The 13,720-nt window shown below is 42.4% G+C and overlaps 1 pseudogene; it reads left to right on the forward strand.

Annotated features, from left to right (window-relative positions):
* Window positions 1-12,437: 12,437 nt before the first annotated feature.
* LOC121141144 lies at window positions 12,438-13,392 on the forward strand (annotated as a pseudogene).
* The last annotated feature ends 328 nt before the right edge of the window (window positions 13,393-13,720 follow it).

Here is a 13,720-nt window from a genome sequence, read left to right on the forward strand (position 1 = left end):
ATAATGAACTTGATGTCTATAACCATCCTGGAACCTTCATCCAGTGACTGATGGAAGCAGAGGCAAACACCCTCAGTTAAACACTGAACTGAATCCAAGGAACCCAGTGACAGAGAGAGAGGAGCGATGAGCAAATTGGCAAAGAATGGGCTGACAAAACCAGCAGAGATAGCTGATCTGAACAGGGGAGAGCTCTTGGACCCCAGACTGACAGCTGGGAGGCCAGCATGTGACTGATCCAGACCCCCTGAATGTGAGAGTCAGTGAGGAGGCCTGGGCAACCTATGGGGCCCTGGGCAGTGGATCAGTGTTTATCCCTGGCATACAAACAGACATCATGTGTCCATAACACAAAGAGGGATGCTCTCTCAGTCTGGACTCTTAGGGGAGTGCCTGGACCCTGCCCTGAGTGAAATGACAGACTCTAGATATTCCCTATGTGGAAGGAATTGGCAATAGGGTGGGAGGCTGGGGGGGATGGGAGGGTGCGGGAGGAGAGGAGGGAGAGGGAACTGGGATTGACATGTAAAACAAGCTATTTAAAATTAAAATAATAAAAAAGATTGGAATAACAAAACAAAACAAAAAAAAACCTGTCACACCTGTTTCTAAGTCAGGACACCAAATGTGTCTTAATCTTAAATGTGCTGCCTGTTCTGATTGGCCGACTCTTTAGCAAATGCACAGTTCTACTTTTGCAGTTTTTGTGAACATTTTGTCTGTCTGATTGGTTGACTTCTGGTTGAACCCAACACCTTTGTTTTCCCTATATATTGTCTAAGTATCTCAATATGGAGGCCTCTCTCTTCTCCTATTCCAGTGGGGTGTGATAAAGATTTTTACTGTAATAAAGTTTTGGGGTTTTTTGTTGTTGTTTTTACTTTTGTAATACTAGTTCCTCTAAGAGTCCTTTGGTCTAAAATTGGGGATATAACACAGAGGTTTAATCATAAACAGAAACGAGCCTAGTTTTGTCTTTGCTATAAGATGGCTTTGAAGCCTAAGATGGAGGCAGGTTGGTTCATCACCCATCTTAAGAGGGATGGGGTGAGAAATCTTGAACTTCAGTGACTTTACTGGTCAGCCAGGGAATTACCTGTAAAATCCCTTAGATAAACATGCATTGAGTTTACAATTCAAAAAATGTTCCTGTTTCTTGTAGGCATACCACCTACAATCTCAACCAAAGTGGAGCACCAGCCTGCCTCCATTTTAGGCCTAAAAGCCATCATATAGTAAAGACAAACTGGGTTCCTTTCTGTTTATGATTAAACCTCCATTTCTCAAGGATTGTGCTACGCCCCAGCTTAATTACAAATGGCTCCGCACTGCCTGTTCCAGGAAATGGCAACCATGCCTTTGTTTCAGGAGGTGTGACTACATTCTTTGATGTATGTCCTTGTCTTTCTCTTTCATTTTCATCTAATTTTTCTATATTCTCTCCCTGTTTTGTTTAACAGTCCTTAATAGCCAGTCCTCTTACCCCAGTAAGCATGCTTACAGCTGATAATTTTTTATTTCCCCCCAATAAAAGGAGAAAGGACTGGCATCTGCTCAGAACACGCCAAGACCAAGTTCTCATCATAAAGGAGGTTTATTTGCCCCAGAGGGACAGAGGGCAGGGAATAAGAGACAAATATGAGAGGTAGAGGATGAAGGAGATGGGGAAAGGGACTAGGGAGGTGGGGCAGGGATGATTGTTCTGGAGGGACACAGGCTGCCTCTGGTTAGAGAGGAGGCAGACAGGACCATAAGCAATGGCAGTTTATAAAGAAAAAAGGGGAAGCCCTGTGTTAGGATGAGGTGTTTAGTTTTAATTGGGCTTGTTTGCCATACCTGGGTCATCCAGAGCCCCGTCAAAAGGGACCTCAAAAGGCCAGCCAGTAAGGGCCTCTCTCTAAAATCCTGACTTATGGGGAGACAGCCAACTGGCCAGTTCTGGGTCACATCTAGAATAAAGCTTGCTTCAATTGAACAGTCATGGATTTGGTCATTCTCCTTGCAATTTTCAGGTATAGCATCAATGTTCAGTCACACACATTTTAAAAAATATTTTTCTTTCACCTTAAAAACATTTTATGATTCATATTTTCCAAGTTTAAAAAGTTAGATTTGACAGGTAAAAACTATATATTTACTATATATAGTATGGTGGTTTGCTATATGGATATATTGCCTAGTGATTAGATCCATTTGATTCTTTGCCTCAAATACTATTCTTTTTTATATGTAGTGAGTAAGGCCCAAAAGAAACCCTGGGCAAATGGCTGTCTGTGGTGCCTATTAACAAACAAAAATGTATGCTGGCCTCCAGGCTCTCTCAATATCACAACCTCCTGTGGCTCTTCTCAGTTCTTCTCACCCCACCCCCACCCTAAACTTCTCCAGCTCGTGGGCTTCCATGCCCCCAGCTCCTCATCCTATACAACCAGTGAAACCATGTGATCTCTGGGTCCTATTTTTGTCTTCATGCCTTGGTCCTCCCCTGTTGCCCCCTCCACCTTCATGACACAGTTCAGTCTGCTGCCCGTGCTTAGTCTACTAGTCTACTTAGTCTACTGCTTTGGACTCTTCTAGGTGCTTCTGACTGTTCTTTTTCTCATATCTACAATAAAATCCTCCCCCTCCCAATTGTACCTTAGAGTGGTCATGTCCTCAGTTTATTCAGTGAGAACATTTAAAATCCTCATAAAAATGTTTAATCAGAAACACTTCATACAGAGCCCTTGAACTTTCTGTCCTAATCGGGTGAGGTACGTGATTAACCAGTCTCATAGTTTCCAGCCTTGACAAGGCCCTCATACTTTCGGCTTCTGCACACCTGTTTAGAAAAAGCCCACATGAGTGATGTTATGAGGCAGTGCTAGGTTAATTTACATTAATATGATGTTTTCTGGGTTCATCCATATTGTTATAAACAACAGGATTTATGTCCCTTTTGAAGACTGAGTAGTACTATGGACACAAAGTACACACTCAAAACTGTAAGAACGAAATGCTGGAGTATAGACAGGACTTCTACTCAGGCCCATGTCTGCAATAGTCCTTCCTCTCTCAGACAGGGGCAGACACCTGCTAAGTAACTGGGGGAATGACTTAACATCAAAGAGATATTGGTGGCCACACTTTCTGTTCTCCGTCCCTTGTCTGTCTCCTATCAGGAAATCAGACAGCCTGGCTGCAGCTTCCTGCTATGAAAACACTCCCTTAGAGAGCTATGAAAATATACTGCCCCTTATGCCAAATGGGCCCCTGATTCCTCCCTTCAGAATCACTCCCATGCTGTCTATCTCTGTCACCAGGACCCAGACTCTACAGAGCCCTCATCATTCTGTTGTCTGTCTTTCTGTCCATGGCATTAACAACTCTTCTAATAAACTTCTTTTATTATTATTATTATAATTTATTTTTAAATTTAAATTAGAAACAAGGTTGCTTCACAAGTCAGTTCCAGGTCCCTCTCCCTTTCCCTCCCCTCCTCCCGTGCCCTCCCCCAACCCCTCTAATATCCCCCCCATTTCCCCAGGGAGGGTGAGGCCCTCCATGGGGGTGTCCATAGTCTGTCATTTCATCCAGGGTAGGGCCTAGACCCTCCCCCCAAGAGTTCAGGGTGAGCGTACATCTCACATTGTTGGATGGGAGTCCAAAGTCCATTTGTATACCCAGGATAAATATTGATCTACTTCCCAAGGCTCAATAGATTACCTAGGCCTCCTCACTCACACCCACGCTCAGGGGGTCTTGATCAGTCCCACGCTGGATTCCCAGGCATCAGCCTGGGATTCAAGAGCTAACCCTTGTCAGGTCAGCTGTTTCTGGGGGTTACACCAGCCCAGTCTTAATCCTTGTGGTCATCAGTCCTCCCTCTCTGTTACTGGCTTTCTTGAGTTCAGCTCAGTGTTTAGCCTTGGGAGTCTGCCTCTTCTTCCATCAGCCACTGAATGAAGGTTCGGTTTCCCAGACTCTCTGGTCATAGGAGTGTAGGCTGGCACTCCCCAGATCTATGTCTAAAATCCATATATGAGAGAGTACATGCCATGTTTCTCTTTTTGTGACTGGGTTACCTCACTCAGGATGGTTTCTTCTAGTGCCATCCATTTGCCTGCGAATCTCATGATTCCATTATTTTTTTCTGCTGAATAGTACTCCATTGTGTAGATGTACCACATTTTCTCTATCCACTCTTCAGGTGAGGGACATCTAGGTTGCTTCCACGTTCTGGCAATTACAAATAAAGCTGCTATGAACATAGTGGAACCGACATCCTTGCTGTATGAATGGACATCTTTTGGATATATGCCTAAGAGTGGAGTTGCTGGGTCTTGTGGTAGGTTTATTCCCATTTTTCTGAGGAATCTCCACACTGATTTCCAAAGTGGCTGAACCAGTTGGCACTCCCACCAGCAATGGAGGAGTGTCCCCCTTTCACCACATCCTCTCCAGCATAAATTGTCATTGGTGTTTTTGATTTTAGCCATTCTGACAGGGGTGAGATGGTATCTGAGAGTTGTTTTGATTTGCATTTCCCGGATGGCTAAGGATGTTGAGCACTTTCTCAAGTGCCTCTCAGCCATTTTAGACTCCTCTATTGAAAACTCTCTATTTAGTTCTGCAGCCCACTTTTTAATAGGGTCCTTTGGTGTTTTGGAGACTTGCTTCTTGAGTTCTTTGTAAATTTTGGAGATCAACCCTCTGTCAGATGTGGGATTAGTGAATATTTTTTCCCATTCTGTGGGCTGCCTTTTTGTCTTGCTGACTGTGTCCTTTGCCTTACAGAAGCTTCTCAGTTTCAGTAGGTCCCATTTATTAATTGTTGATCTTACTGCCTGTGCTACTGGTGTTATGTTCAGGAAGCTGTCTCCTGTACCAATTCGTTCAAGGGTACCACCCACTTTCTCTTCTAAGAGGTTCAGTGTGGCTGGATTTATGTTGAGGTCTTTGATCCATTTGGACTTAAGTTTTGTGCATGGCGATAGACATGGATCGATCTGCATTCTTCTACATGCCAGTCTCCAATTATGCCAGCACCATTTGTTGAAGATGCTTTCTTTATTCCATTGTATATTTTTAGCTTCTTTGTCAAAGATCAGATGTTCGTATGTGTGTGGGTTAATACCCGGGTTTTCAATTCGATTCCATTGGTCTACCTGTCTATTTTTGTGCCAATACCAAGCTGTTTTCAGGACTATAGCTCTATAATAGAGCTTGAGGTCAGGGATGGTGATGCCTCCGGACGTTGCCTTGTTGAACAGGGTTGTTTTGGCTATCCTGGGTCTTTTGTTTTTCCATACAAAATTGATTATTGTTCTTTCAAGGTCTGTGAAGAACTGTGCTGGGATTTTAATGGGGATTGCATTGAATCTGTAGATTGCTTTTGGCAGGATTGCCATTTTTACTACATTGATCCTACCTATCCAAGAGCATGGGAGATCTTTCCATTTTCTGAGGGCTTCTTTAATTTCTTTCTTTAAAGATTCAAAGTTCTTACGATACAGGTCTTTCACTTGTTTGGTTAGCGTTACCCCAAGGTATTTTATGTTGTTTGTGGCAATTGTAAAGGGTGATGTTTCTCTGATTTCTCTTTCAGCCCTTTTATCATCTGTATATAGTAGGGCTACTGATTTTCTTGAGTTGATCTTGTAGCCTGCCACTTTGCTGAAGGTGTTAATCAGCTGTAAGAGTTCCCTGGTAGAGTTCTTTGGGTCATTGATGTAAACTATCATATCGTCTGCAAACAGTGAAAGTTTGACCTCTTCCTTCCCAATTTGTATCCCCTTGATCCCCCTTTGTTGTCGTATGGCAATAGCTAGGACTTCAAGTACCATGTTGAAAAGGTATGGAGAGAGTGGACAGCCTTGTTTTGTTCCTGATTTTAGAGGAATTGCATTGAGTTTCTGTCCTTTTAGTTTGATGTTGGCTGTTGGTTTACTGTATATAGCTTTTATTATGTTTAAGTATGTCCCTGTTATCCCAGATCTCTCCAAGACCTTTATCATGAAGGGGTGTTGGATTTTGTCAAAGGCTTTTTCAGCATCTAGTGAGATGATCATATGATTTTTGTTTTTCAGCTTGTTTATATGGTGGATTACGTTGATGGATTTTCGTATGTTGAACCATCCCTGCATTCCTGGGATGAAACCTACTTGATCGTGGTGAATGATTGTTTTGATGTGTTCTTGGATCCGATTTGCCAGTATTTTATTGAGTATTTTTGCATCAATGTTCATGAGGGATATTGGTCTGAAGTTCTCTTTCTTAGTTGTATCTTTGTGTGGCTTGGGGATCAAGGTTATTGAAGCCTCATAGAAAGAGTTTGGCAAAGACCCTTCTGCTTCTATTGTGTGGAACACTTTGAGAAGAATTGGTATAAGCTGTTCTTTGAATTTCTGGTAGAATTCTGCACTGAGGCCATCTGGACCTGGGCTTTTTTTGGTTGGGAGACTTTTGATGACAGCTTCTATTTCCATAGGGGTTATAGGTCTATTTAAATTGCTTATCTGTTCTTGATTTAGTTTTGGCAATTGATAGCTGTCCAGGAAGTCATCCATTTCCTTTAAATTTTCGAATTTTGTGGAGTACAGGTTTTCAAAGTATGACCTAATGATTCTCTGGATTTCCTCAGAGTCTGTTGTTATGTCCCCCTTTTCATTTCTAATTTTGTTAATTTGCGTGTTCACTCTCTGCTGTTTGGTAAGTTTGGACAAAGGTTTGTCTATCTTGTTGATTTTCTCAAAGAACCAACTCTTCGTTGCGTTGATTCTTTGTATTGTTTTCCTGGTTTCTACTTTATTGATTTCAGCCCTCAATTTGATTATTTCCTGGCGTCTACTCCTCCTGGGGGAGTGTGCTTCTTTGTGTTCTAGAGCTTTCAGCTGTGATGTTAATTCTCTGGTATAACTGTTCTCCTGTTTCTTCATGTGAGCATTTAGCGCTATGAACTTCCCCCGTAGCACTGCTTTCAAAGTGTCCCATAGGTTTGGGTATGTTGTGTCTTCATTCTCATTGAATTCGAGGAAGTCTTTAATTTCTTTTTTATTTCCTCTTTGACCCAGGGATGGTGCAGTTGATCATTATTCAATTTCCATGAGTTTGTAGGTTTTCTGCAATTTGTGTTGTTGTTGAATTCTAATTTTAAAGCATGGTGGTCTGATAAGATGCATGGAGTTACTCCAATTTTTTTGTAGCTGCTGAGGTTTGATATGTTGCCAAGTATGTGGTCTATTTTTGAGAAGGTTCCATGTGGTGGTGAGAAGAAGGTATATTCTTTTTTATGTGGATGAAATGTTCTATAGATATCTGTTAATCCCAGTTGGGTCATTACTTCTATTAGCCCTTTTGCTTCTTTGTTGAGTTTCTGTTTGGTATTCCTGTCTAGTGGTGAGAGTGGTGTGTTGAAATCTCCCACTATAACTGTGTGGGGCTTTAGATGAGATTTAAGTTCTAATAATGTTTTTTTAACGAATGTGAATGCCTTTGTATTTGGGGCATAGATGTTCAGAATAGACACTTCCTCTTGGTGGGTTTCACCTGTGATGAGTATGTAATGACCTCCTTCATCTCTTTTGATTGATTTTATTTTAAAGTCTAGTTTGTTAGATATTAGGATTGCTACCCCGGCTTGTTTCTTGGGTCCATTCGATTGAAAAATTTTTTCCCAATTGCTAGTCTTCTTTATGTATTCATAGGGATGTACGTGCTCTACCCAAGAGATATGGCTCCCAGAAGCTATGGACTGCACAATAGCTCAGTGCCAGGTGTCAGGTATCTGTTATTGACTTGTTCCTCATGCATGTCCTAGAGACCCTCCAAACTACACAGGCTGGTGCCATTGCTCTTGGTTACCTCCTAGACCTTGATGGTAAGACCTTGCTGCAGAAGACACCACACACAGTGTTCACAAGACATGGAAAAATCAAGTTAGTGATGACCAGGAAGTGTTCTCCCTGCTGGCTAGGTTTCACAGTGTCAGGAGCTGCCTTGTAGACAAGTGCTGACTTTTCTGTTCCCAAAGTCTACATGGCAGCTCATGGGACAAGGAAAGCCATTAGCAGGGAGAAAGGTGAATACAGCTCTGTTTCTGTATACGAGTGACCACAATGTGCAGACTCTTAAGACTATGAATTTTGTCCAAGTGACTGTAATACATTTACATTTTTCACTAAAGACATCTGTACTTGTAGATTGTTCTATAATTTTCATGTCACTATTTACAATGAAACAAGCATTTAAGTTCTATGGAGCTCTGAAGAACATGGCTTGTGACTGACCACATAGCACAGGGATGCTGCAATAGTGAGAGGACAAGATGGCAGAGAGCGATGGGACCTCTGGGTCAGTCTGTTGGGCACTAGTAAGGGGCAGTGTCTGTGCCTACATAGTTGAACTCCAAATTGAGAGTCCACACCTCTGAAAACTACTGGAAGTTTATTTGAACACACACACACACGGGGGGGGGGAAGGGTAGAAAGAGAGAGAGAGAGCAAGAGCAAGTGAGCAAGAGAGAGAGAGCGAGCGAGCGAGCGAGCGAGACGAGAGAGAGAGAGAGAGAGAGAGAGAGAGAGAGAGAGAGAGAGAGAGAGAGACCATCAGACAGAGAGACAAACCGAATGCCGAATGCTTTGGCCACATATTACCTGACTTAACTATCTCCTGCTTGATATTTATATACAGTGTTCGAATTTCAGATCATTTAATTCTGGTTACAATTACACTTCTACTAATCTGGGAGATTGAAACGGCACAAGGACAAAACCATAGTTGTGTAATGGAGATATCTCTCAGCCTTTTTTTTTTAGCTCTATTAATTATATCTTCAAAGTCTCCAAGGAACATTATTGACAAAAATCCACCACACCAGCCCTTAATGAACAGAGTCCACCCAGAGATGACATCACTCCCTCCTATCCCTTGTGCTCTTAAACAGCCACTACACCTTGACCCACATGTCCAAAGCTGCCAGCAGCATCTGGGGTGAGTTTGAGCTGAAGGGAGACTGCAGAGCGCACATTGTTACCGACTTCACATCTGCTCTCTGAAACTTCTAGTAGTTCCTAACTGTAAGCCTTTGGTTTTCCTCTATCTTTTTTTATTTTCTGCAGAAAAGATCATGTAATTTATTTCAAAACGTTCAAATACTGTTCGCATAATGCATCTGTCTTATCATGTTTTAGTTTCAGCTACTTAGCAGAACATGTATGCTGCCTTCTCAACTAATCTTATGGTGTTCTCTAGCAGTCATGGAACTACAAGCTTACAGAGTGTCACAATGACACCAAGAATTTCATGCTCATCCCATGTTTTCAATGATGAGAGCAGCAGGGCATTGTCTAGATTGAACTGCAGACACCAGAGGGAAATGGGGTTTCTAAGGGAACTGGGGAAGGGGCATGTTCTTTGTCCCCCAGAATAGTGAAATGTACATCTTTTTTCAGTTGCTTGATTGATACTAGGTACACATTCTTAGTTTTCCTCTGAAGATGAAGGAGATGGGGTGAGTAACTGGGTCTCCTGGGGAGATGTGCTGTAGGCCGGCTTCAGAACAGACTCTGATGCTGCTGACTCCAGTAGCCTGGGGTCACTGTACCAGTGCAGTTAGTGACCCAGTGTGACACTGACCTGGCGGTCCACAGGAGATGCAAACTGGAGAGCTGGAACAGAACTGACCATGCTGCAATCTCCATATGTGTCTCAGTCACCATGTTCTAGTCCTCCTGGTGTCCTGAGTGATGTCAGAAACTCCCATTTGACAGAGTGCAGTGCTGATTTGACCAGCACAGAAACCAGGTTTCTTATGTCCTCCGTCCACCCTAGTGTTTAGGTTTCTATATGTGGTGGCCACTGCCCTAACCTGAGACCTGCCTTGTCCACAAATATAAACCAAACAGTTTGCTGTCTCTGCAGTGTTTTGGAATGTTTATATTTTGAACATAGATAGTCTCTATCTGCCAAAGAAACTTGGGTAGAAATGAAATCTCTTGTCTGTCTGCCTGCCATTCTATCTGTTCATCTGTTTATCGTAACTCTCTATGTCTCTCCATACATCTTCTACCATGTGCTTCCAGTTTGCCCAACATTTTGAGGAAGGCATCAGGACCCTTCAGTTCTCTCAGCTTCCTGAGCATCAAAACAGCACAGGTTTTCCCAGTCCAGTAGCAGGAATAGCTTAGGGAACTCTCACAAAGGTGTGAACACTTTGGAGTTTGCAGCTCTTTCTGGACTCCCCCTGCCCTGTAACCACAGCTAAACTCCTCTCAGGAAGAGGAGATATTTGTGCAGTTTGAGAGCTAACATAACTCAACATTTGCAGATTCTGGAATTAGATGGCGCTGGAGGGATGGATCAGCTGTTAAGAGCACTTGTTTCTATTGTAGAAAACCCAGGTTCAACTCCCAACACCCACAGGGCTGCTCACAAACATCTGCAATGGTTTTCAGAGGATCCAACATCCTCCATTGCCCTCCTTGAGCAATAGTGACTAGTGTATTGCAACCCTCCCCACATTCATACATGCAGTCAAAACACACATGCACACTAAAATAAACATAAATATTTTAATTTGAAAAGTCTAATCTTTTGAAGGAGAAGACATGGCATAAGCTTTAGCTGGCTTCAGAAAGGCTAGGCATATTTTGTGCCTGTTGCTTTTACTCATTTTGCAGCCATTTAAACATTTGACTTCATCATATTTACTTCTTGTCCTGCACAGACTGGCAGGAGCCTATTAAGCACCAGCAACTTCAAAGTCTCCTTGACTTGTGTTCAGAGTCCAGTGCAGAGTCAGGCTGTGAGCATGGAGCATAGGGAGCAGGGCGCCCGTGCCAGGAGCATCTCAGTGTTGCTCAGCTTTCTCTCTTCTTCCTGGACCCCATGAGATAAGGACAGTGACAGCCACAAAGCAGATGGTGCTGCAAGCACAGCCTGGCGTGGTCTGTGAGCACAGTCACCTCAGGGTCCTATGGAGTTAGAGCATGTGGTGGGAGTTGTGAGGAGGTGAACTTGGAGAAGCTGAGATCTTACACAGGCAAGTTTTTCTCCTAACTGCCAACCAGGGATAAATGTATAACTATGTTAAGTATTTCTTTGTAAATTCTTAAGTTCATATGAATGCTTATTTAAACACATTTAAAATTTTATACATTTATACAAAATAAGCACACATATACATGTACAGAATATCAAATCCAAAGTTTTCTTTAAGTAGACTGTAAACATTATTTATTTGAAATTCTCTTACTTATTATTTTGAAAACCAAACTCTTAAATTTGGGCATGATATTTAAACTGTAAAACGAAAGAATTGTAGCCCATAATACAACAATATTACTCATCTCTAAGATGGCCCTCCAGGTTGGTGAGATCTTAACACAGTGTTGTGTGCACAACTATTTTTACTTTGTGATATTGAAAGAACTTTCATTGCTTTGCTTTATTTCACCTTGAGCAAATCAGAAACCAAAATTACCAACATCATCGCCACCTCCACCATCATTATCAGTAGCATTACTTTAGGTAGCAGATGGAGCACTACTGTATTGAGTGACATCTGCAATTGAGGCAGTATTTGGTCAACGAGTAGTTTTCTTGCTAAAAATTTTTAGGGTTCTGAGAATTGGTACTGCTTGTGTGAAGGTAAAGTTTCTTAAGCAGCACAGAAATTCTCAAAGGAGCCAAATCTCGGGGACCAGGGATGTCCATTTGCTGAAATTTCCCCTATAAGTTTTAATTTTTTTATATTTTATTTTCCAGTTTAAATTTAGATAAGAAACGAGGTTGCTTCACAAGTCAGTTCCAGGTCCCTCTCCCATTCCCTCCCCTCCTCCCGTGCCCTCCCTCCAACCTCCCCCCCCGTTATCCCTCATTCCCCCAGGGAGGGTGAGGCCCTCCATGGGGGTGTCCATAGTCTGTTATTTCATATAGGGCAGGGCCTAGACCCTTCCCCAAGAGTTCAGAGTGAGAGTGCACCTCACATTGTTCTATGGGAGTCCAAAGTCCGTGTGTATACTGTTTTTTTTAAAATATGAAATACACCTCGCAGTTTTTAAGATTCCAATTGCAAGGCTTATTTTAAAACGAAAATTTTCAAAATAATTTTGATTTTATGGTTTTTTTGTCACTCAATCATTATTTGTGTTAGTCTGGGGCAGAATTTCTCAAGTTGTTAGTACTTGGCAGAAGATACTATTTGTTGTTAGGAAAGTTCATGACCTTGAACTATGGAAATTTTGTCCTGAATTACCAGTGGTTCTGATCAAGACATGAATTCTAAGTTTTCAAAAAAATTGATTGGATTATGTGTAATATGCAATCCTCAGATCTCCAGGCCCAGGGAACTTCATCTGGTAGTATAATCAGGTAAACGGGAACATCACTGAGTATTAGTTCCTTGGGTCACATGATGACACAACCCCAAAACATTCTTCCTTACCTAGAAAACATTTATGAACTTCACCAACTGGATGAGTAACTACACTGGACAGTCATATTTCATCCTTGTGGGATTCTTCACTCAGTCCAAGCACCCTGCTCTGCTTGCAGTAGTCATATTTGTGGTTTTCCTGATGGCATTGATTGGCAATGCCCTTCTGATCCTTCTGATACAATGTGACACCCGCCTCCACACACCCATGTACTTTTTCATCAGCCAGTTGTCCCTCATGGACATGATGGGACATTTCTGTCACTGTGCCCAAGATGCTCATGGACCAGGTACTGGGAAACCACAAGATATCAGCTACTGCCTGTGGGATGCAGATGTTCCTCTATGCAACACTAGCAGGTTCAGAATTTTTCCTTTTGGCTACCATGTCTTATGACCGCTATGTGGCCATCTGTCATCCACTCCGGTATCCTGTCCTCATGAACCATAGGGTGTGTCTCTTCCTGATGTCTGTCTGTTGGTTCCTGGGATCTTTGGATGGCTTCTTACTCACTCCTGTCACCATGACCTTCCCATTCTGTGGATCCCAAGAAATCCACCACTTCTTCTGTGAGGTGCCTGCTGTGACAAAGCTCTCCTGCTCAGACACCTGGCTCTATGAGACCCTCATGTACCTGTGCTGTGTGCTCATGCTTGTCATTCCTGTGATAGTCATCTCAAGCTCCTATTCATCCATCCTCCTCACAGTTATCAGGATGAACTCGGCAGAGGGCAGGAAGAAGGCCCTCGTCACCTGCTCCTCCCACATGACTGTGGTCATCCTCTTCTATGGTGCTGCTGTCTACACCTACATGCTCCCTGTCTCCTTCCACACCCCTGAGAAGGACATGGTGGTGTCTGTGTTTTACACGATACTAACCCCTCTGTTGAATCCACTAATCTACAGTCTCAGGAATAAGAGTGTCACAGAGGCTCTGAAAAAATTTTTGGGTGTGAGAACTCTCAGGAAACAGTAAAATAAGTCATTTGGATATGTTTCCTTCCTTTTCCTCTACATATCTTTTGTCCCAGGTTCACACTTACGTCATTCGTATGATGCTCATATGCCTGAGAGAATGATATGTCCTCTCATCAAGAACTTTTATTGTACAGGAATATGGACTTTAGGCATCTGATTTGCTGAGATATTTTATCAGAATTTGATGGTCAGCGAAATAGATTTGCTATTTATATTGACAAAATGGTATGTGTTTCATTCCTTTCTTTTCTATGTGTATTGAAAAAGCTGACATTCCTGGGGTGTGTCCCATTTTGTCATGGTGGGCAATGTTAAGGGAACATAAA

The sequence above is a fragment of the Mesocricetus auratus genome, unplaced genomic scaffold (genome assembly GCF_017639785.1).
Source record: "Mesocricetus auratus isolate SY011 unplaced genomic scaffold, BCM_Maur_2.0 Super-Scaffold_100007, whole genome shotgun sequence".
In the NCBI taxonomy this organism is placed as follows: Eukaryota; Metazoa; Chordata; class Mammalia; order Rodentia; family Cricetidae; genus Mesocricetus; species Mesocricetus auratus.